This window comes from Macaca thibetana, chromosome 15, assembly GCF_024542745.1.
Source record: "Macaca thibetana thibetana isolate TM-01 chromosome 15, ASM2454274v1, whole genome shotgun sequence".
NCBI lineage: Eukaryota > Metazoa > Chordata > Mammalia > Primates > Cercopithecidae > Macaca > Macaca thibetana.
The window spans coordinates 73,389,154-73,411,181 of NC_065592.1; the positions used below are offsets into that span (position 1 = coordinate 73,389,154).

Genomic DNA, 22,028 nt, shown 5'->3' on the forward strand with positions numbered 1-22,028 from the left:
AAAACAAATATGGGAGCACAGGCGTGTCCCTTTCTCTCTTACTTCCCCTAAAAAAAAAAAATCGTTGGGCAAAAATACAAATATCAAAATAAAAGAGATAAAAAAGCCAAAATTAAATTTCTGAGGACTTAAGCTGTAAGCCTTTTAACAATGACATTTTTGTTTTTTGAGTAAAGTCCAAAATGTAAATGATTGTTAAGACTGTCTCCATACTCTTTCTCCATACCCCAAACAATCTTTAATCAAACCGAGAGCCCGATTTACTGGAATGTCGTTAAATATGCCAGAAAAAAAGAGGCTAAGAAGCTGTCCACCTTCTCCCTTTCCAGCATCTCTCATCCAAATGGCAGGCTGTGAAACACACACTTAATTTGATCGGTATTAATGCGTGCACATAGGTTCCAAAATGTCAGCAAGATGCATTTGCTTTCAAGTTATATTAATTCTGCTGGTTACAAAGAGTTGGGTAAATAAATCTTAGTTATACACCAAATATGTTTTAAGGCCCTATCAGATAGATGCCTACATTTTTTTTTCTCTACTGCCTCAGTTTCATTTATGCAGGTATACATTTGACAAAAACTGTGCACCAGGCACTATTCTAGGCCCTGGGAAAACAGTAATGAATGAAACAAGCAAGGTCCCTGCCTTCAATCAGCTTATATGAGGCTGGGGTGAGAGAACAAACCAGAAACAAATAAGCTCATTGAATATATATTTTTTAAAAATTTTTTTAATAAAAAAAAAAAAAAAGAACACCTGGATGGGAAATGCCTGGGACCAGGCAGGGACAGAGGAGCAAGGACAGGTAGTTTAGTTAGAATGGTCAGGAACTTCCTTTGAAGAAGTCACATTTGGGCTGAGACTGGAATGATGACAAGGAGGTAGCCTGCAAAGGATCTGAAGAAGAGCATTCCATGCAGGAAAACAGCAAGGACAAAGGCTAACCATGAAGTGGGATTAGCTTGGTGTATGCACAGAACAGAGTGAGAGAGGGGGAAGGGCCAGAAGGTGAGATGAAAGATTTAAGCAGGAGACAGCTCATGTAGGGCAGGGCAGGCCATAGGATAGAGCTAGAATCTTATTCTACTTGTTACATGAAACCTTCAGAGTAACATGATGTGATTGATGTGCCTTTTAAAAATTTATAACACAATAAGGAGATAAACTTTATTCCTCCTCTGATCTGTTCACACCTTCAGAGATAAACTGGAATGAGACTATTTTATAACAAAGTCAGAAAACCTGGGATCAAGACCTATGTCTTCCATCTAGACGCTGCATTACCTCAATCAAGATATTTAGTCCTCCGGCCTCAGTTTTCTCATTTGTAAAATGGAAATACTACATCGTAGTATTGAAATGAGATGAAGGATTTAAAATCACCCATATAGTGTTGGTCAGAATGTCAAGTCCCTCTTTCTTTCCCTCATTCGTATGAAGAACAGGAGACAGGTACACGGATGAGGGAATCTGAGGAACCTGCAGAGCTGATGGGAGAAGGGAAGCAATGGGAGCATATCCTTTGCTGTAGATTGGCTTCCTCCAAAGCAAACTCTGAAACAAGGATATGAGTTGGAGTAGTTTGCTTGGGAGATATCCCAAGGAGCATCATTAAGGAAGTAGAGAACTAAGAGAGGAAAGGGAAAGAAGCCAGTCTAGAGAATATTATGAAGCATGATACCACTATGGGCAAATGGAGGCTCAATCACATGGGAGAAGACAGGAAGGCAGTGTAGAACACATCTTGAATTTTTCCCACATGGAGAGCAAGGGGGCTTGGTGTTTACCTGTCAAGTCCCTCGGTCCCAAGGGCTGTACTTCCTCTGTGCTTAGCCTTACTTCCAACCTGCCCTGCCCTTGGGCTAAGAGATCTTCCACAGTCAGAGAAAACTCTAAGCAAAGAGTCAAAGTCCTTGCAGATAGAAGCCATAGGATAGGCAGGCACAGGAGTAATGGGTGCCCAGGAGATGTGGCTGGGCTCTGGCAGCATCTGCCATAACCTCAGTCCCTTCTCAAGCATACCGTGAGGCCCCTTGGATAGGAAAGACCTTATCATTGTCTGAACTGCAAGGTGATTTTCTCCAGTCTGTGACAACCCCTGGGAATGCTACATGTGATAATGCCTGCTGACTACATCACCAGGGGCCCCATAAAAAGATCCTTCCAGAAGGGCAAAAAGTGTGAGCACAACACCTCTACTCACACCTGCAAGACAACTCATAGTCCTGGCCTCCTTTTGGACCAGGTTCATGGTTTTTAAACACAAAATAGTTTGAAACTGTTAGGAATTCAACCTCTAGGGAAATTTTCCATAAACAGCCTTTCTGCTTAAGAAAAAGTTGAAATCAATATGCTTTGAAAATAACCAGGCTTTGCTGTTTGGTCATTGGGTGGTATTTATTATTTTGCTATATCAAGTGACAAGACCAAGAGCCAGCATTTATTGAGAGACTTTTCCATACATCAGGAAAGAGAGGCACATAGCTAACACTGTATAAATAAGAACTATGAATTGGCCTGTAATGCAATCAAATAGAACATGATAGAGCCAAATGTCATCTAATGGAACTCTACTGCATTTGAAATGACATAATGTAGCCCAAGGAAGGGCATGCCTAGTATCTTTGAGGATTAACAATACAAGCCTTGTGCAGTGAACTATGGTCGTGCCACTGCACTGCAGTCTGGGTGATAGAGCAAGACCCTGTCTCAAAATAATAAAAATAATTTAAAAACTTTCATTTATTGAGCATTTAGTATAAGCCAAGCACAGTGCTACACTCTTTATCTACTTTAGCACATTTAAACCTCACGATAACATTGAGATAAGTATTCCCATTTAAGAGATGAAGAAACTAGGAGAGAAATTAGAGAGCTCACATTTAACCTGCTTTTAAATTCCCCGAGCTATAATCAAGGCTATAACTTGCCCTGGGTGCTGTTATTGAGAGATGCTCCTGCAAATGTCAATAACCAGCTCTGGCATTACATACTGGAAAACCAACAAAGTATCCCTGAGCCCTGTCCTATCAACAGATGCCAGATGAGTGAAGCCTGAAGTAATGTCATCTATCAAGCATCTTAGGTCCTCTTTTTCTTATGCGCTGATGGAAGCTCAATCACACTTTTGGTTTTACTTTTTAACTGTCAGTTATACTCATTCTGGGTGTCTAAAAATGACTTCATTAAGGGAAGGCTGTTCAAATATTTCTAAAATCAAATGAAACATAAGACCAAGTATCATTTCAAATTAAAATCATTCTTAATTATTTACCCCCTCAATTGATTTCAAGAGGAGAATAGAAGATATTTGCCTGACAGCAGAAAACCCAGATGTCTTTGATTCCTCTTTTTCACAGAATAAAGCAAGTAAACAAAAATCATCTTTTAAGTGCTTTCTTTGATGTATCTTTTAAATAGAATTCTCTAAGTTGGGTTCTCTATGGATTGGCTCAAAATTAACTGCACCTCATTTTCCTTCACTAGGGACCAAAAAGTGTGAAAAATATCCACTAGCAACACCCCCACAGTGTCATAGGACAACTTGCTAGTGAAGATGAGAAGAGGTTTTTAAACACAGCAAGATACTAAGTAGTGAATTCTTTCATTTTACAAATCTATTCTCTAGGTAAAAATCTTTGCTACAAGAGAAAGCTACACTTGTCAATTCTAGTAAATTCCACCTTTTGGCTCCTTCCCTCTGTCGCTTTTTCCTTTTCTCCTTCTTTATCGCCCTCTAAAACCAGAGGACCTACTTGTCCCTTCACTTACTCCTTAAGTCTAAAACCCTTGCGCTCACTCTCTGTCAATAGATACAACTCTACTACACATGCCCTCAGTACAGTGACTTTGACAGGTGAGGCCTAGACACAGACCTCCCATCGGATTACTTATCTATTGCTGCACAGAAAATTATTCCAAAACTCAGTGGCTGCCAGCAGACAAGTCTCCATTGGATGCCTTGTGTGTGTTGTGAGCAGAGACACTGACAGCTTTTGGTCCAGACTCTTTTCCAGAATATTTACACAGCAAACAATGTTGGAAGATAGACTGGGTGTATTCCTTTGGGACAGAGGCCAGATTTGTTTGCCATCCAGTATAATAAAGTTAATGTCTACTGCCAGGACAATGTTTGAGCAGGTTTTCTTGAAGTACTTTTATAGAAGATTGGGATTTCCTATGATGAAGGTCTTTAGTTGGGAGGCAAACCAACTGTGTGTACAGCATCCACCTGTGCCCACCCCCCACATCACCCTTTCAGGGTTTAGGGTTTAGGGGGCAAGAGAAACCAATGTAAACATGAGCTCATGCTAACTGCTGTGCTGTAAATAATACAAGTCTTTTTCTCTGACTTAGGAGTCATGACTTCTACTGATATTCATAAAACTGTTTTGAATAGAAAATAAAAATTTGTTGGTGTGCAAAGAGGGTAAAATCTCAGATCCTTCTCAGTTTTTGACAGGATTTCAAACAATAAACATTTATTTTCCTGTTTCTGAGAGTCAGGAATCTGGAATTGACTTACGCAGGTGGCTCTGGCTCAGGGTCTCTCATTAGTTTGCTGTGAAAACTGTCAGCTGGGGCTGCAGTCACCTGAAGACCTGATTGGGCTGGAAGACCCACTTCCATGAAGGTTTATTCACATGGCTATTGCCTGAAGGCCTCAGTTTCTCACCACATGGGCTTCTCCACAGAGCTTCTGGAGGATCCTCAACACATGGCAGCAGGCTTCCCTTAGAGCAAGTGATGCAAGAAAGATGTGATCAAAATAGAAACTGCAGTATCTTTTTATAATCTTAAAAATGACATACCATCACTTCTCCCATATTCTGTTGGTTACACAAACCACAGCACATTGTGGAAGAGAACTACTCAAGTATGTGCATATCATGAGGCAAGGGTCTTTGGGACCATCCTGGAGGCTGTCTACCATGCCCATGTTGTTGGGTAAGCACCATGCTAACCCATAGAAATTTAGCTGGCTTTACCAGATGCCTTACAGCTAGGAGATGGTAAAACTGATGTAAGAATGGCTAGTAAAAAAAACAGTGAACAAGGTCGTGAAATTTAGAAGTGATTCCTGAAGAGATTATTTCAGCAAGGATATAAACCTTTGGAAGAGCCTAGCAAAGAGAGGACCAATTTACTGTATTTTCCCTATGAAGGGCAGTGGAACAGAGGGATTTGCTTTGATTTTCTTTCTGAGACAGTTGACACCCAAAACTCAGTTTCAAGGAAAATAAAAACTCACCCATTGCCACCTATTCTCCCTTCTTTCTTCCTGAGGAAAGCAGCTACTCCCCCAACAGCTCTCCCATTTTCTCGTTTGACCTGCCTATAAAGGTAGGAGCATTTTTCTCATTTTGCATAAGGGTTTGCCAATGCCACCCAACACGCACATTACTGTGCTGTATCCAAGTGGACACTTTTACTATGTCTGATTCCAGAAGAAGCATGTCTAACAATGAAAAACATGTACAATGAGGACATCTGAAAAGGAAGACATGGGGTAACAAAATGGAAAGGGTATGCGTCTGTGTGTGCGCATGTGAAAGGTGGTTCTACTAGCAGTCAGGGAAGAATTAGCAATACACAATGCAATTCTAATTCATATTTCTCTTGTTCTATGCTATGGAGGAGGACAGGGCAGGAGAAGAAATGTGAGAAAAATTTAACTTAATGCTGACTGCAACTTGCAAGTAGTAACACATAATATGGAAATGTTTGCCTGGAAAAAAAAAAAAAACAGAAATATTGTGTGTGTATGTGCAGCATGTTGTGTGTGATAAGGGAGGACTCTGGGGACTTTCAAAAGTAAAAAGCAATGGTCTTCATTTTAGCAATCAAACATTTTTGAGCATCTTCCATAAGTCAGACTCTGTGCTAATTCCATTCACATTGAATTTTCATTCAGGACAGCCTTGTGAGGCAGGCATGATCATCCCATTTGACAGGTGAGAAAGGAAAATGTGGCTTGGAGAGAACGTGACTTGCCCTACGTGACAGTTAGTGACACACACAAGATTCAGAAGTACATGCTCTTGTACATCTCACTAGCTCTTTGACAAAACAGGGATGTCTGTTACTTGAAATGGTGAAGAAGGGAGATGCCCGAGTCTGAAATCTTTATTGAGACCACAGGTATTTCCATAACTGGGAGAGAATGAAATAAACAAAAGAAGTGAAGGTGAAGATAATTATACCTTTTCCTAAAAGAGGCCGAATGCACATCAGTTTACATAATCTTTGTCTTCAGCAAAGTGTTCCATAGGGCTTCCTCCTCTAACAGTTCAGTGCCTTTGAGTCCTTGAAAGAGGGCTGGTAACTAGCCAAACATGCATGAAGAAAAGGAAGCTCCAAACCCCCACAAAAAGACCCGAGACACCTTGGCCAGAATCCTACTTCCTAGGTTCTTCCCTGGAGTGTGCCCAGCTCTGGATGTTGGCCAAGCACATTCATCCTGGATGGGGCTTGCTGTCAGGAAATACATTAGAGGACTCCACTCTGACATCTAAACAGTCTTGTGGAGCATTCGCCAGCACTCTTACCTCTGTGGGTATGCCAAGAAAAATGCTAGTAATGACAACGAACTTTCCACAAGTGAGCCTTCAATTTAATTTTTACAGTCACAGTGATACAGAAGAGACTCTGGAACATTGATCTAGACAGGGATATAAGATGCCCAGTTCCATCTTTTGCAAACCATCTGTGGCCAATCGGAGTCTACTACTTTCTCTCAGTCTCTCCCACTCATTTCACTTAATAGGTTGATCACCTATTGGGTACAGAGTCCTTCTTGGATGTTCAGAGACCACTTGCTTTCAGAGGCACATTAAACATGGCTCATGAGTGGAAAGGCATCTCTCATCTGAGCAATAATATTTTAATTGTTACCGAAGAGAAATGACCTGGCTCAGAAATAGCCAAGTACACATGTAGTGGAGGGTGAGAATGGGGTAGTATTGCGCATAATGCTGTTCTTGTGAAAATCATTAGAAGACTCTAAAATTTTTTTCTTTGAGACTTTTCTCCAATGGAGGAAATTAAATGAGAAATCCAAATTCTTAAAATACCATGCAAAGTCTATAATGCATGGTCCTTTGGTGTCTAGCTGGTGAGATTTCACACACACAATAGATTGTCTCCATTTCACACACACAATAGATTGTCTCCTTGGGAGGAGCATGGTACAAGTGGAAAGAGCATGAACTGTGGAGTTGGACAGCCCTGGATTTGCATTTTAGCTCCATACTAATAAACTGTGTGGCCTGGGAAATTTATATAAAATCTCTGAGACTGTTTCCTTCTTAATACAACTAGAATGATAATTCCTACTTTCTATAACTTTGGTAATACCTACCCATGAGAGAGCATCTAATACGGGTAAACTATCTAATACAGAATCTTGTATATGCTGGGTCCTCTATAAATCATAGCAATGAATTTCCTCCATTCATTTTCCAAGTCCCTAAGTACAAAACTTTGGGGTACACATTCAATAAAGCGCCTTTAAGATTTTGAAACCACAGGCAAAATACGTTTCCAAAGAATCACATCTTTCAAATTGAATTAGATAAGTCATAGGGTATTTAACAGGGTGCTGGTCTTGAAGAGAATAGAAGATTTAATTTGGTTTAGTTCCTTTGGCATTTGCAGGTGAAAACCACCACAAATTAATTAGCATGTCTTCATTTGCTTGAGGATGATTAATAATACTCAGGGAAACAGGTTTTACATAATTTATCAGTCTGACACAGTCCAACACCTCTAAAGTTCCAAGAACTTCCAATTCCAGCTGGTCTGTGACACTTTAAAACTAACTGCAAAATGGCACTTTTCTTGTAGACAGTACATTTGCTGTTGTTCTGAAGTGAGGGGAGGGAAATATAGTTACAAACTTCCAGGCTACTTTCTTTCTAGTTTGGGAAACCGGTACAAACAAACCCTTTCGACATAAAACAGCTATGACTTGATCACAAGTAATTCACTCATTTCACTTAATAGGTTGATCACCTATTGGGTACAGGTATCTAGATGCTACTTCTTCTTCTTTCCACCAAAAGTCTGTGTTGGCTTCCAACTAGCAGGGCTCACTCTTTTGACACAAGCAGCACCTGTGTGAGGTAAGTCTTTCCGTATTGTCGAAAATGTCCTTGCCTTAAACACTCAGTGGACTACAATGCACTGAAAAAGATATGAAATGAGGCAGTTTGTAAGCATGATTCATCAACAGACAACCAGGAAACCAAAAGCAAATTTCATTAGTATTTTTGAATCCAAATTGGAATGCTGCTGGCAAAAATATCTTCATTATCTATGGATGGCCCCAGAAGTGAATGAGAAGGAGGAATCCCAAGAGCAACAACTGTCTTGAAATATTTGGAAGAAGATTTGTGGGGAGAAATGTGAAATTTAATATAGAAAATAACATTTGTCTTCCCAGGCCTGTGTAGAGCCTGAATTAAAACAACTGACATAATCAGAGGCCAGATGGACTAACTCTGAATTTAAGAGAGAGGCCTTCCACCCTGTGTGAAAAGTTGAACAAAATGAACTATATAACCTCTAAGATTCATTCCCAATCTAAGACTCTAGGAATCTGACTAGACCTCAAAACAAAGAAGTGATTCCACCTTCCTTGAAACCTATCTTCAGATTGACTGTCTCCACTCTCAATTCCAGTTATTCACCTGGCATTATAAAGCTCAATATTTATGACAATTGCCACTTGGAATTCTTTCAGGCTGCCAACTCAGATGGGTTTCCTAACCAAGATCATCCAGTGCTATCTCAGTTAAGACTTTCTCTCTCTTTCTCTCTCTCTCTCTCTCTCTCTCTTTGAGACAGGTTCTTGCTCTGTCACTTGGGCTGGAGTACAGTGGTGCAATCATGACTCACTACAGCCTTGAACTCATGGGCTCCAGTGATACTCCCACCTCAGCCTCCTGAGTAGCTGAGACTACAGGCATGTGCCATCATACTTGGCTAATTTTTTTATTTTTTGTAGACACAGGGTCCCATCATGTCAGCCAGGCTAATCTTGAACTCCTGAGCTCAAGTGATGCTCCTGTCTCAGTCTCCCAACATACTGGGATTATAGGCATGAGCCAATACACCCAGCCGGAGACTCTCTAGATTGTAATATCGTAAACCAACTTAATCTGCCTTTAACCTAAGGGGGAATTAAATGGAAATTGAAATTCTCATGGTTTTTAAGCATAGAAAAGTATAGTATAGTAAAAGGGCAGAAACTGAGGCCTGGGCCATCTAGGAAAGTGAGTTTAACTAGGTAGTGGCCTTTCTGTGTCTGTCATCTTGGTCTTTCCAAGAATCAGCCTTATTTTTATTTATGTATTTGCTTATTCTTTCTGTAGGCTCAGTTTCTCTAATTCCATGTCTACATGGCAAGAAATATCATGACTCCCATATTAGCATCATGTCAGATTCGGCATCAATTGAGGAGATCTTATTGGCCCAGAATGAATCACCTCTGACCACATCAGCTCTGGCCAAGGGGTGGGATGATGTACTACAAACACCGCTGGTGAGGGCCCATCCCAGCGGAAGATGCAAAATGACATGGAAAAGAAAGGTGGTCCTCAAGAAAGGAAACACCGGGAGCTGCAAAAAAAAAAAAAAATTCCTAACAGAAGTTCACTACAAGTATATCCAACTAAAACAGTAAAATATTTCAAGGTCTTATTTATTTTTTTCTTCAATCTGGTAAATAATGAAGGTTGCTGTGGCTTCTATTTGTATCATATCTAAAGTAACTATGTCAATTTTACAGTTACATCGATTTCTTATATTTTAAAATGACATTTGAAGCGTGATTTAAAACTTCAAGTTACAAATAATCAATATTTGCCCTGAGGAAATCCTCAGGCTGTTTTAAAAACCAGAATTCTATAATCCTCTGGTGTCTTATAGCTCTAGGAAAAACAAGTTACCCTCTTAAAGAAGCGGCTATGGTTGTTTCTTCTCCTATAAAGAAGAACTTGGCTTAATGACCCCATTTTACTGGATGGGGTAGGCTCTTCCAGGGGGAATGGAAGTAGTTATTTTTTATTTCCAAAGACATCCAGAAAAATGCTCCATATATAGTTTTCTGCTGTCTGACTTAGAGAAAATGTGGCTCTATTCACACTAAATGTTGATCTCAATATATTTCAGGTGGCTAAAGGCTTTGTGGGGTAGAGGAGAGTATAGATAACAGCTGAAAACAGCAACCTAACCAAAAAAATTTAAAACACTACTTTTCTATCAAATTAACAATTTGCTTTCAAATGGGTAAAAGATGTATAGAAACTCCATCAAAAATAATTTACATATGGCAAATAATGCAAAGACACTCAAAATCAACAGTCTCTACAGAAATACATATTAAAACGATGATGATATACCAATAGACATCTATAATAATGATTAAATTAAAATCGATAATATTAAGTGCTGTCAAAAATGTGGAGCACTGAAAATCTCATCCATTTCTGGTGAAAATTTAAAAATGTACACTTACTTTGGAAAACAGTGCAGCAGCTTCTTAGAAGGTGAAGCATGCACTTACCACACAGATTGGCCTCCTACTTGGTATTGACCCAAGTGAAATGAAAACTATGGTCACTTGAAAACCTGTACAGAGGTGACTTTATATATAATTGCCAAAAACTGGAAACAATCCACACATCTCCCTATTAAGAACTGAATAAACAAATTTCAGCGCATCTATACAATACTTAGCAGTAAAAAAGAAACAAAGTGGCTGATACACACCACAACGTAGATGAATGTCAAATGCAATATGGTAAGTGAAAGCAGCCAGACCAAAAAGGCTACATATGATTCCATTTATAGGACATTTTGGAAAAGGCAAAACTACAGACACAGAAAACAGATCAGTGGTTTTCAGGGACTGAGAAATTGAATATAAAGGGACACGCACATTTGGAGGGTGGGGATGAGACTGTTGTATATTTTGATTGGGTGTGGGTTATATGACTGTACACCTTTATCAAAACTCACAGAACTGTACATTAGGTAGATTTAATAATATTAAATTATCACCTTAACAAAAAGGTTAAAAAGTAAGATTTTTGCTATGAAACTTTAGACTACTTTTAAAGGAAAACCTCCAATGTGAACAAGAGTGAGTTAAACAGGAATTAATACTTAATATGCTTTATCTGTTGATAAGCCTGTAAATTGTGGCCCTTTCAACTGTTTTAAACTCAAAAGTCCAAGGCACCAGCATAAATGCCACTTCCACGTATTTATGAAGTAAAAAATGAAAGCCCTTCCTTTGGCTTGAAAGTGTTCACCTCTACAGCCTTCTTTTTGAGACAAGCGCTCTTTTGTCTTGATGGGTTTACCACCTAAATGGAGAGAGGCCATGCATTTCTCATTGGCAATGCCAAAGCTGAAGGTTCTCTTCTCAATGTTAAACTCCTCACTTAACAACAGGGAAAACCTGCCTCTTACTTTCTCTGCCAGATAACTTCTCCCCAACCTGCACTTGAATTCAAGCGTCTAAAGTCCAAGCAGCTGAAGATGATGCAGGGCTGTTCCAATCCGCATTGTTCTGCACCACCTCCGGAAAGAATCATGATCCAGCTACTGTAGAGCAGGAGGGCCAGCCCATCAGCCATCTTCTGGATGACATATATGTGCTCTATTAATATCACAAGATGCTTCCCCTCAGCATTCACCTCTTAGTGCATTTTAATCCCAATAAATATTCACAGCTGACACCTTCCATATGCCACCTAGGCTAAAATGGAACGAACGAGTGCTTCGGAGATGATGTTTTAAAATGATGCACTGCGTAGGAGCTCCTACAAATCTCTGCTTTATTACAGGAACCAGAGGTTAGCATTAAGAAGACTGCCATTCGCTTCTCCAATTTGTAATGCTATTAATTATTCTTGCTTTTTAATCCGCTCTACACTTAGTAGCATCGCAAAGCTACAATACAGGGATTTGGTAAGCGAAGACTTCAGATAAACCCATGCTCTCTAGAAGCACTGGTTTTAATTCCATCAAAGAAGGCAGAGCTCAGAAACTAGACTCTGCACCTCTCAGGCGTACTTGTTTAAATTGGTATGGAGTGGGGATGGAGTACGAAGTTGGGATGGGGAAAACAAAGACCAAAGTTCATGACGTAAATGTCACTGAAAAAAAAAAAGTAACTGTGAATGTTCTGCAAGTTTGGCAAGACTGTCCATCTGGGTCCCTCTGGCTGTGCTCAACTAACCACAACCCTGATCAAACGTAAGTGCCAGCCTACCGCCAGCCACAGCATGTCAGATCTGACATCAGAATCCTTCTGTCCTCTGACCTACAGGGATGCTGTGAGCAGTAATTAATGTCCATTAAGTGGCGAGTCATCCTTACTCAGCTGCGTTCTGTCAAGTCCTAAGCAGACAGCTGCATAACCCATGACTCAGAGCACCTCAGACCATTTCTGCTCTGAGGAAAAGAGATGACCTCAGCTCCAGTGGTCCACAGTGCAAAGGCCATGACACTGAAGGGCTTCTTGCCACCGTAAATGGTATCTCCAAGATGAATCTGAGCCCTGGTTAGAGGTGCCAGGACTGGGCAAGCTGGGCGGAAATGGCTGTTGCTTAATAGAAGGCTTCAGAGTTCAGAACAATTAAGTAAGTGCAGACAGGTCTGAAGGATAGAAATACTGCCAGAACATTCTTAATGCAAGCCAGAGAGTGAGTGACGATCTACAATGACTTTCTCCTGCTTTCCAAAGAGCCAACCCTATTCCCCTATGCCGAGGCTCTGAATTCATGCGGCCCTGACTAGGACTATTGAATACTAAAAGAGCTAAAATCCTCTGAAGGAGAAACTACCATTTGTTAACTTCTGTGTAGTGCCAAGTTCTTTAATGACATCCATAGCATAGCACCTGACACATGATAGGTGCCAAAAAATCCAAAGCTTAAATAACACTTGTCGAATAAATGGGGTGAATGAATTCCCATTAAATTTTGCAACAATTCCAAGTAACAATTTACACATGGGGAAACTAAGGCCGGTAGACATTACAGAGCTCCTCATAGTCACAAAGCTATTAAGGTTGGAAAAGCTTAAATAGAAATGGATTTTTCTGACTCTAAAATTCACACTAATTCCTATCTCTGGTAGTTTATCCTGTTAATGCTGACATTACCCTAAATGATGTCACCTGCTGTTAAGAGACCAGGAGTTAGACTCCTCACCAAGATTGTTTGGGTCAAAATGTCCACAGCATCCTCTTCCCAGGTCTCTTCTACCAATGATTGATCGTAAAATTTCCTTCACATGTAATTATACGGTGATGAGAGGGTAATAATGCCCCACAGTTCTTGTTTGGGGCACTTATTCCACCCTCTCTAGATCTACATAGATTCCGTTTATATGTCCCTGTCTATGGAAGGTAGTGAGAGACAGACACACTTTGTGGTTTCTTTCTCCTCCCTTCATTCACACATCCCCTCAAAAGAGTTACCTGGGATTGCAGAGCCCAATCCATCAAGCCACATACTGGTATGGGGAAGAAACAAAAGTGACATATCATTTCCATTTCCTCTGTCTACGCCACCTCCTGCATGCTGCAGTAAGGATTTCCAGGGTTCCTTCTTGGTTTTCCAGAAGTGGCAAGCTCACTATCTGGTACATGAAAGTCCTCCACAGCCTTTCTACCTTCCCTGCAGCTCTTGACACTGCCAGCACCAGACATTGGGAGGAGAGCAGTGGTTCTCCCTGCAGCAAGTCGGGATAGATCAGTCTGCTCAGCTGATCCAGCTCACACACAAGAGGAAGCATTTGTCTAGATTCAACCCTGGCAGTAGGTCCTCATTGCATTCTCTGACCTGGCTTTACCCTGGCCTTTGGCAACTAAGGGGCTCCCATTAATAAACCTAATATTTTTATCTGGCTCTCTAGAGCATACCTAAGCCCGAGGGCCGAAGGTTAGGAGTTAGAGGCAGGTGCTAATCAATCACTACTCTTCCTCCCAAGATTCCTATCAGTTGACATTGTACATGAGTCCCTTGATATGAGCTTTAAAGGCTGAGAACCCAGACTGCAATATTTTCCTCATCTCTCTTAAAATATGATTATGTAAATTTTAGATTTTTTTTTCCTTTCTACATTGCCTCATAGATCCTGTTTTTGGTTTTGGTTCCTTTACTATACATTGGAAGAGTTCTTCAAATGTCTTGTGTTTCTTGCTTGGTCATTTAGATTTAGAAACAAATTATTAAAAGTTGATTGGCTATACTGTGTATGTATATGAGACTTGTCAACGTGTGATTCTTAACACAGGGTGAACATCTTAAAAACTGGCTCTTATATTTGGTGTCATCCCAAATTCTTTCAGAGAAGAATTATCCAATCCACTGCTGTACCTATGCCTATACATAAGATATCTGCAAGCTCTGTAAGAAAGAGCAGGCAGGGGTGAGAGGTGGTGGTGTTCTATTCAGTGTGTATATTTTTATTAAATATTTCCCATTTACAGCTTTGTGTTTTATCGCTAACACCCTGCCTCTCTGTACCTCATGGCCAGTGCAGTGATGGCCTAGCTGGGTGAGGGGAGAAGAGTACTGGGAAGTCTGCAGGCCACTCTGCTCTCAGACTTCAAACCAATACCCCTGGTTTCAGCTCTGCACTTCACCCCTCCCTCCTGGGTGGGGTGAAGGTCCTGGGACGTTCTGGAGTTCTGCAGCACTGATTAAAGCTCCCCCCATCTGAGGACACTCAGGTTGTTACTGTCCCTATTTTGTTCAGTCAGCCACCAGTCCCCTCTCCACATTCCATCTTCCTAAAATATATAGAAAGTTTTCATTAGCAGTTGTCTCCTTTGCTCTTCTATGCTTATGGATTTATATATATTTTATTCCTCTATAATTGTTTTCCTGAGGTTTGGGAAGGGAGAGAAAATTAGCCACATGCTAATTTTCAGTCTTCAGGCTGCTTTTTCACAGGTATAACTTCCAGTGTTGAGGGAATAGACTAAGGATTGAAAGCAACAAGGGAGCTCCCAAATATGGCCCTGTATATTAAAACCAATTGTATCCACAGTTCTCAGAGCAAGGGAGACAGAGAGCAGTGACTCCCTTTAGTGCATGATAAGAACCTCCATCTTTGCTGTAGAGGTAGAGGCATGGCCACCCACACCTCTTTCGCACATGCCTGCCCTGACATGGCAAACCCAACCTTGGACCCTCTCAAGTCATCACCACAGCCTCTGCCACAGGGATTGGGAGTCCTCATGCTAAGGGAACCTAACAATCTGGAATTACTGGGGTTGGTATTCAGATAGAACTAACTGTGGCCTCACTTTTCCTTTGTAGATTCTGGTCCAAGCCTCATCTTTAGTCCTCAGCCCACTCAGTAGCCTCCAAGAAGAGAATCAAAGATCCTTCTAGGGAACCAACAACATTGGCCTAAAATTTTAAAGAAGTCAGAGATCGGGTTGGTAGAGTGTTTGATGGAAAAGGAGCTAAGAAAACACATTGGCAGTCAGGAAGAAGGGCAGGCGGCTGAGAGTGTGTCGGTCTGTGGAAGTAGGGACCTCGCCATAGGAACAGACAGACAGCAGGAAGCTCTGTGGCAGAGCTCTTTCTAGTTAATTATAACAGCAGAAGGCCTGGGCAAGAAGAAAAGCCTGAGATAGAGGTGCCATTTTCAGGGGAGTTTCTAAGATACCCTAAAAATAATTTTTTTCTCTTTTTCTCCTTTTCCTTTAACCTTTCCACATCTCTGCTCCCTTTCTTTCTCTTTCCCTGTCTGCATTTTTCATTCTCTTTCCAACATTTTTTTTCTTTCTCTCTCTGTTCCTCATTTAAAGCTTGACAGGATTATTTGGTGCCTGATAAAGATCTTCCACACCAACCTCAAGTCCTCAGAGAATATTTTCAACACAGCCATTTCTAGGCCCTGGAAATTAGAATCTGCAAAGAAAGTGCTGACAAAAGCCTTAAGTAGGGCAGCCCTGTTCAGCCACAACCTCATTTAATCAGCTTTCCTAGAGCTGGGCCCAGAAAACAGGATAAACTTCATCATAAAGCTTTTCCCTCATCTTTTACCCACCTACTTCTCATCAACCTATTCATAATGAGCAATAAATGAATCCCGGCCACAAAGCCCCAGACCTGGGCTTAGCATTTTGTTCCACAAAAGACAGAGCTTTCCACATTAATGCCTTTTGCCTTCTGTCATAGACTTCTTGGAAAAGACATTCTTCTCTACTTTGGGGAGAAAAACAAGCCAAAGGGCTTGAGATAGTGAAGATTTAGTGAGTCCTTCTCTGTGCAGGCCTCAGCATTTTACATACATTATCTCATTTAGTTCTCATGGTGACTCTAGAGAAAAGATCCTATTTTTATTCCCTTTTACATATAAGGAACCAGAGACAGAGAGAGCTATTCACAAAGTCTGAGGAAGAGCACACAGTGAGTGCCTGGTAGAGTCAGGATTTGCATGCAAGCATTCTGATTCCCAGGCTCATGTGAACCACTGCACTGAACTGATTTTTTCCGACCCTCTATTCCAATTCTTTGCCACCCCAAACTTTTTTACTTTGGTCAGACCAAAGCAAGTATATTTAGGGCACAGAGAGCATTCGAACATAGAAAAAGCTTAGGCCTGTTCCCTCCACATAGCTCAGGAACCTGCTGCCAACAAACCCAGGTAAGCAATTGCAAGAATTAGCTATACTTTGCCTGCACTCCCTTTATCTTACCCAGGGCTGAATTGCAATATCTAATCCTGCTAGAGTAAGAGCAGAGCTTGATACGTAAATTTGGAAGTTGTTAACAGACGACATTGGAAACCAAGTGAATAGACAGTTGCCCAAATGTGGAGGCAAGTTGGGCAAGGCAAAGCCTTGAGGAGGTAATTTAGGAGGAAAAAGTAAAATTGGGACTATATAAAGATCAGGGAGCACTAGCAGAAAAGGGAAGATTTTGTTAAATTATAGATTAGCTTCAAGATGGCTGACTAGAGACATTGAACACTCACCCTCTCCAGAAAGAACCAAAATGGTGAATAGATAATCACATCTCAAATAGAACACCTAGGAGCAAACACTGGAGTTCAACAGACAAGTCACAGGGAACACCTGAGGCACAGAAGGAGAAATAGTTGAGCAGCCAGCTTGGCCGAGATTGGTTAGGGACACAGAGAAACTCCTATTGTGGAAAAAGTGTAAGTGAGAGATGTTCGGCAGTCACATTCCCATTACAATCTGCTGCAATCCTAACCAAGAGAGAGCTCCTCTATCCACACAAACCCTGGGACTGGCAGGGGCAGGTAGTCTAGAGGCCCGAGGGCTCTGTAGCAGACAGATGACTTATGCTGGCTGAATCACTCACAACCCCAAGACCCAAGCAGCTGCAGCACAGCACCACTGAGAGAGCATAGCTGTCACCCTGTGAACCACAGACCCCATATCTCCACATTTCTAGAGCCCTGACTGACATCTTCCAGTGTCCACTTGGAAGGCTACAATAGCACAGTGCTGGCTGGACCCAAAGGTTCTGCAGGGTCCCCAGTACTCTATCCACAAGGAGTACTACTCTCTGGGGAAAGAACAGTGCAGCAAACCAAAGAGGCAGCCCTTGGGCAAAGGAAACCACAGCATGTGCTTTCCAGACCCCGAGAGCTCCCTGTCAGGCTGAGAAATGCAATCCTATCCCAGCAGCGGCATGGACTCTGTGCTCAGGCTCATAACTGGAGAGTAGACCCCATTGCCCTCCTCCACACACTGCCATGGCAGTTACTGCCACGAGGACCTCAGGCAGGTGAGTCCCCAGACCCCACTGGCAAGGCGCACTCTGTGCTTAGACTTGTACATAGAGACTGGGAGCCCTCCCCCACTCTACACACGGCTGCAGCTGCAGCTGCTGTTGCTGCCATTCTGGGCTGGGGTGGGCAAGCTGGAAGGCTGCCTATATAAGGCTACGAGTGGTGGTGGTGTGGCCTCTGTGCTCAGATTTGTGTGCAGAGGGCAGGGTTCCTTCTCCTCTCTGCATAGTGCTGAAGACACCCCTGTAGAGCACCAGGGACCTGAGGTCAGACCTGCGCGGCCTGGCATCCCCCACCCCCGAGCCCAAGCATACTGCCTGAGGACCTAGAGAACACTCCACACATGCTACCACCTCTGGCATCTGGGTACTCCCTCCAGGGTGAAGATGGGCCCACCCAATCTGCTGCCAATGACACTGACAATACTCACCCACCCACATGCACCACCCAAGAGCCTGGGGACCATGCTGCCCAACCCATTGAAGCCACCACCAACACCAGCATGCACCTCTTGGGACCCAGAGGATCATCTTGCCACTGTTACTGACATCACCCACACCACACCAATTACCTGCGGGCCCAAAAATGCACCCACATGACCAGCCTACCACTGCCACCACTGGCAGCTGAGCAAGCCACCTGGATGCCTAAGATTGGCCACCTGAACCCACTAACACCATTGCCAGCATATATCACCCTGGGGCCCAAGAACGGGCATGCTCAGCCCTCTGCTGCCACCACTGATGTCTGAAGACTGGCCCACCTGTCATCCCAGTCCCCAGCAAAACTTCATCACAGCCTCTACTAATAATGACACCCTAAGCCACTGAGGAAATCAGATACCACCAATATTATTTATAATCAAAGAAATCATACAGAGACTACACTATTGCACACACCCAACCAACATCATTGATACATCTTCAAGAAAAATCATCCCCTACACAAGCAAATTCCAAAAAATGGAAGAAGTGACTAATGTACCAGATACACAAATAGCAATGTAGAGACACAACAATCGTGAAAAAGCAAGGAAATATGACACCTCCAAAGAAACACAATAATTCTTTAGCAACAGATCCTAATCAAAAAGAAATTAATGAAGTCCCAGAAAAGAACTCAAAATTTAGACAACCAAACAGCTCAGTGAGATACAAGAAAATTCTGAAAAACAACACAAAGAAATCACAAAAATAATTCAGGATATGAATGAGAAATGTACTAAAGAAATATCATAAAAGAGAGTCAAACAAAAATATTGGAGCTGAAGAATTCATTGAATGAAATACAAAACACATTTGAAAGCTTCAACAATTGACTACATCAAGCTGAAGAACCTCAGAACTTGAAGACAGTTGATTTTAAAATAACTCATTCAGACAAAAATAAAGAAAAGGGGGTTGGGGGCAGTAGCCCACGCCTGTAATCCCAGCACTTTGGGACGCCAAGGTGGGTGGACCACCTGAGGTCAGGAGTTCAAGACCAGCCTGACAAACATGGAGAAACCCTGTCTCTACTAAAAATACAAAATTAGCCAGGCATGGTGGCACATACCTGTAATCCTATCTACTGGGGAGATTGAGGCAGGAGAATCGCTTGAACCCAGGAGATGGAGGTTGCAGTGAGCCAAGATTGCACGATTGCACTCCAGCCTGGGCAACAAGAGCAAAACTCTGTCTCAATAAATAAATAAATAAATAAATAAATAAGAATTAAAAAGAATGAACAAAGCGTTTGTGATACATGGTTCACCATAAAGTAACCAAATAAATAAATTATCAGTTCTCCAGACAGCAAAGAGACCAAAGAAGAGTTCAATAGCCTTTTAAATGAAATAATAGATAAAAACTTCCCAAGTTTATCAAGAGATTTAAACATCCAGATACAAAAGGCCCAGTGATTTCCAAACAAATAAAATGCAAAAAGGTCTTCTCTGTGGCACGTTATAGTCAAACTATCTAACATCAAAGAAAAAGAGAATTCTAAAAACAGCAAGATCCTCTAGTGCGACAATAGGGAAATGAAAAGAGGGAGAGAGAGAGAGAGAGAAATAACAGGAGAAAAGCATCTAGTCACCTATAAAGAAACTCCCATCAGACTAACAGCAGACTTCCCAGCAGAAACTATACAAGCCAGGAGATAACAGAATTACATATTCAAAGTACTGAAAGGAAAAAAAAAAAAAACTGCCACCCAAGGATACTATAACCAGCAAAATTATCTTTCATAAATGAGGAAGAAATAAAGTATTTTCAAACAGATGTTGAGAGAATTGATTAGCACTAGACTAGGGAAGAAATGCTCAAGAGAGTACTGAACCTGGCAGAGAAAGGACAAGAGTTACCATCGTGAAAACACATTAAAGTCTAAAATCCACTGTTAAAGCAAAAACACAAATGATGAAAAGATCCAAATGGTACCATTGTAGAAAACCACCAAAGCACAAAGGCAAAAAAAATAAAAGAAAATGGAAGGAATAAAGGATATATAGAATAACCAGAAACCGATAAACAATATGACAGGAACAAAATCTCACATATGAATAATAACCTTGAATGTAAATGAATTAAATTCTCCACTTAGAAGATATAGACTAGCTGAATGAATTAAAAAACAAAACAAAACAAAACCCAACTATATGCTACCTACAAGAAAGACAATTTACCTGTAAAGACACATATAGACTAAAAGTAAAAGAATGGAAAAAGATATTCCATGCAAATGAAAACCAAAAATGAGTGGAAGAAGCTTTACTTATATTAGATAAAATAGACTTTGAATCAAAAAAAGACAAAGAAAGTTATTATATAATATAATGATAAAGGGATCATTTCAGGAAGAGGATATAACAATTCTTTTTTTTTTTTTTTTTTTTTTTTTTTTTTTTTTTTTTTTTTTGAGGCCAGGAGTTCAAAAAAAATAACAGGCTGAAGTATAGTTGGCAATCTTAGCTTACGGCAACCTCCACCTCCTAGGTTCAAGTGATTCTCATGCCTCAGCCTCCTGAGCAGCTGGGATTACAAGTGTGCGCCACAATTCCCAGCTAATATTTTTTATTTTTTAGTAAATACAGAGTTTTGCCATGTTGGCCAAGTTGGTCTTGAACTCCTGGCCTCAAGTGATCTGACTGCCTCAGCCTCCCAAAGTGCTGGGATTATAGGAGTGAGTCACCATGCCCAGCCATAACACTTCTAAATATATATGCATCCAACACCAGAGCACCCAGATTGATAAAGCAAATATTAACTAGATCTAAAGAGAGAGAGAGACTCCCATGCAATAATATCTGGAGACTTCAACACCCCACTCTCAGCATTAGACAGATAATCTAGACAGAAAATCAACAAAGAAACATTGGATTTAAATTGGACCTTACAGCAAATGGACCTAATACACATTTATAGAACATTTTATCCAACATTGGCAAAATACACATTTTTCTCACCAGTACGTGAAGCATTTTCCAAAATAGACCATATGTTAGGCCACAAAGCAAGTTTCAACACATTTTTGAAAATCAAAATTATATCATGTGTCTTCTTAGACCACAATAAAACTAGAAATTGAAACTAAGAGGAACACTGGAAATTATACAAACACATACAAATTGAACAACATGCTTCTGAAGGACCAATGGGTCAATGAAGAAATTAAATGTCTGGAAACAAATGAAAATGGAAATACAACATATCAAAAACTGTGAGATACAGCAAAAGCAGTGCTAAGGAGGAAGTTTATAGCAATAAATGCCTACATCAAAAAAAGAGAAAGATTTCAAATAAACAATCTAATGATGTGCCTCAAGAAACCAGAAAACTAAGAACAAACCAAGTGGAAAATCAGCAGAAGAAAAGAAATAATAAAGATGAGAGCAGAACTAAATGAAATAGAGACTAATAAAAATATAAAGGATCAATTAAATAAAAAGTTGGTTCTTCACAAAGATAAGCAAAATTGATAAACCTCTAGCTAGACTAACCAAGAAAAGGAGACCCAATAAACATAATCAGAAATTAAAAAGGAGACTTTACAACTGATACCACAGAAATGCAAATGATCATCAGAGGCTCTTCTGAACAACTATATGCTAACAAACTGGAAAACCTAGAGGAAACTGATAAGTTCCTACACAAATACAACCTACCAAGATTGAATGAGGAAGAAACCAAAAACCTGAATAGACTAAAAACAAGCAGCAACATTGAATCCGTAATAAAATACCTCCC

The 22,028-nt window shown here is 40.8% G+C and overlaps 1 long non-coding RNA gene across 1 annotated transcript in view; it reads right to left on the minus strand.

Annotated features, from left to right (window-relative positions):
• LOC126937590 (uncharacterized) overlaps positions 1-22,028 on the minus strand; it is a 51,136-nt gene that overhangs the window by 24,315 nt on the left and 4,793 nt on the right. Inside the window, exon 2 of the long non-coding RNA XR_007719784.1 lies at positions 4,529-4,736. This is a non-coding gene — a long non-coding RNA (uncharacterized LOC126937590). The remainder of the gene's footprint in view (positions 1-4,528; positions 4,737-22,028) is intronic.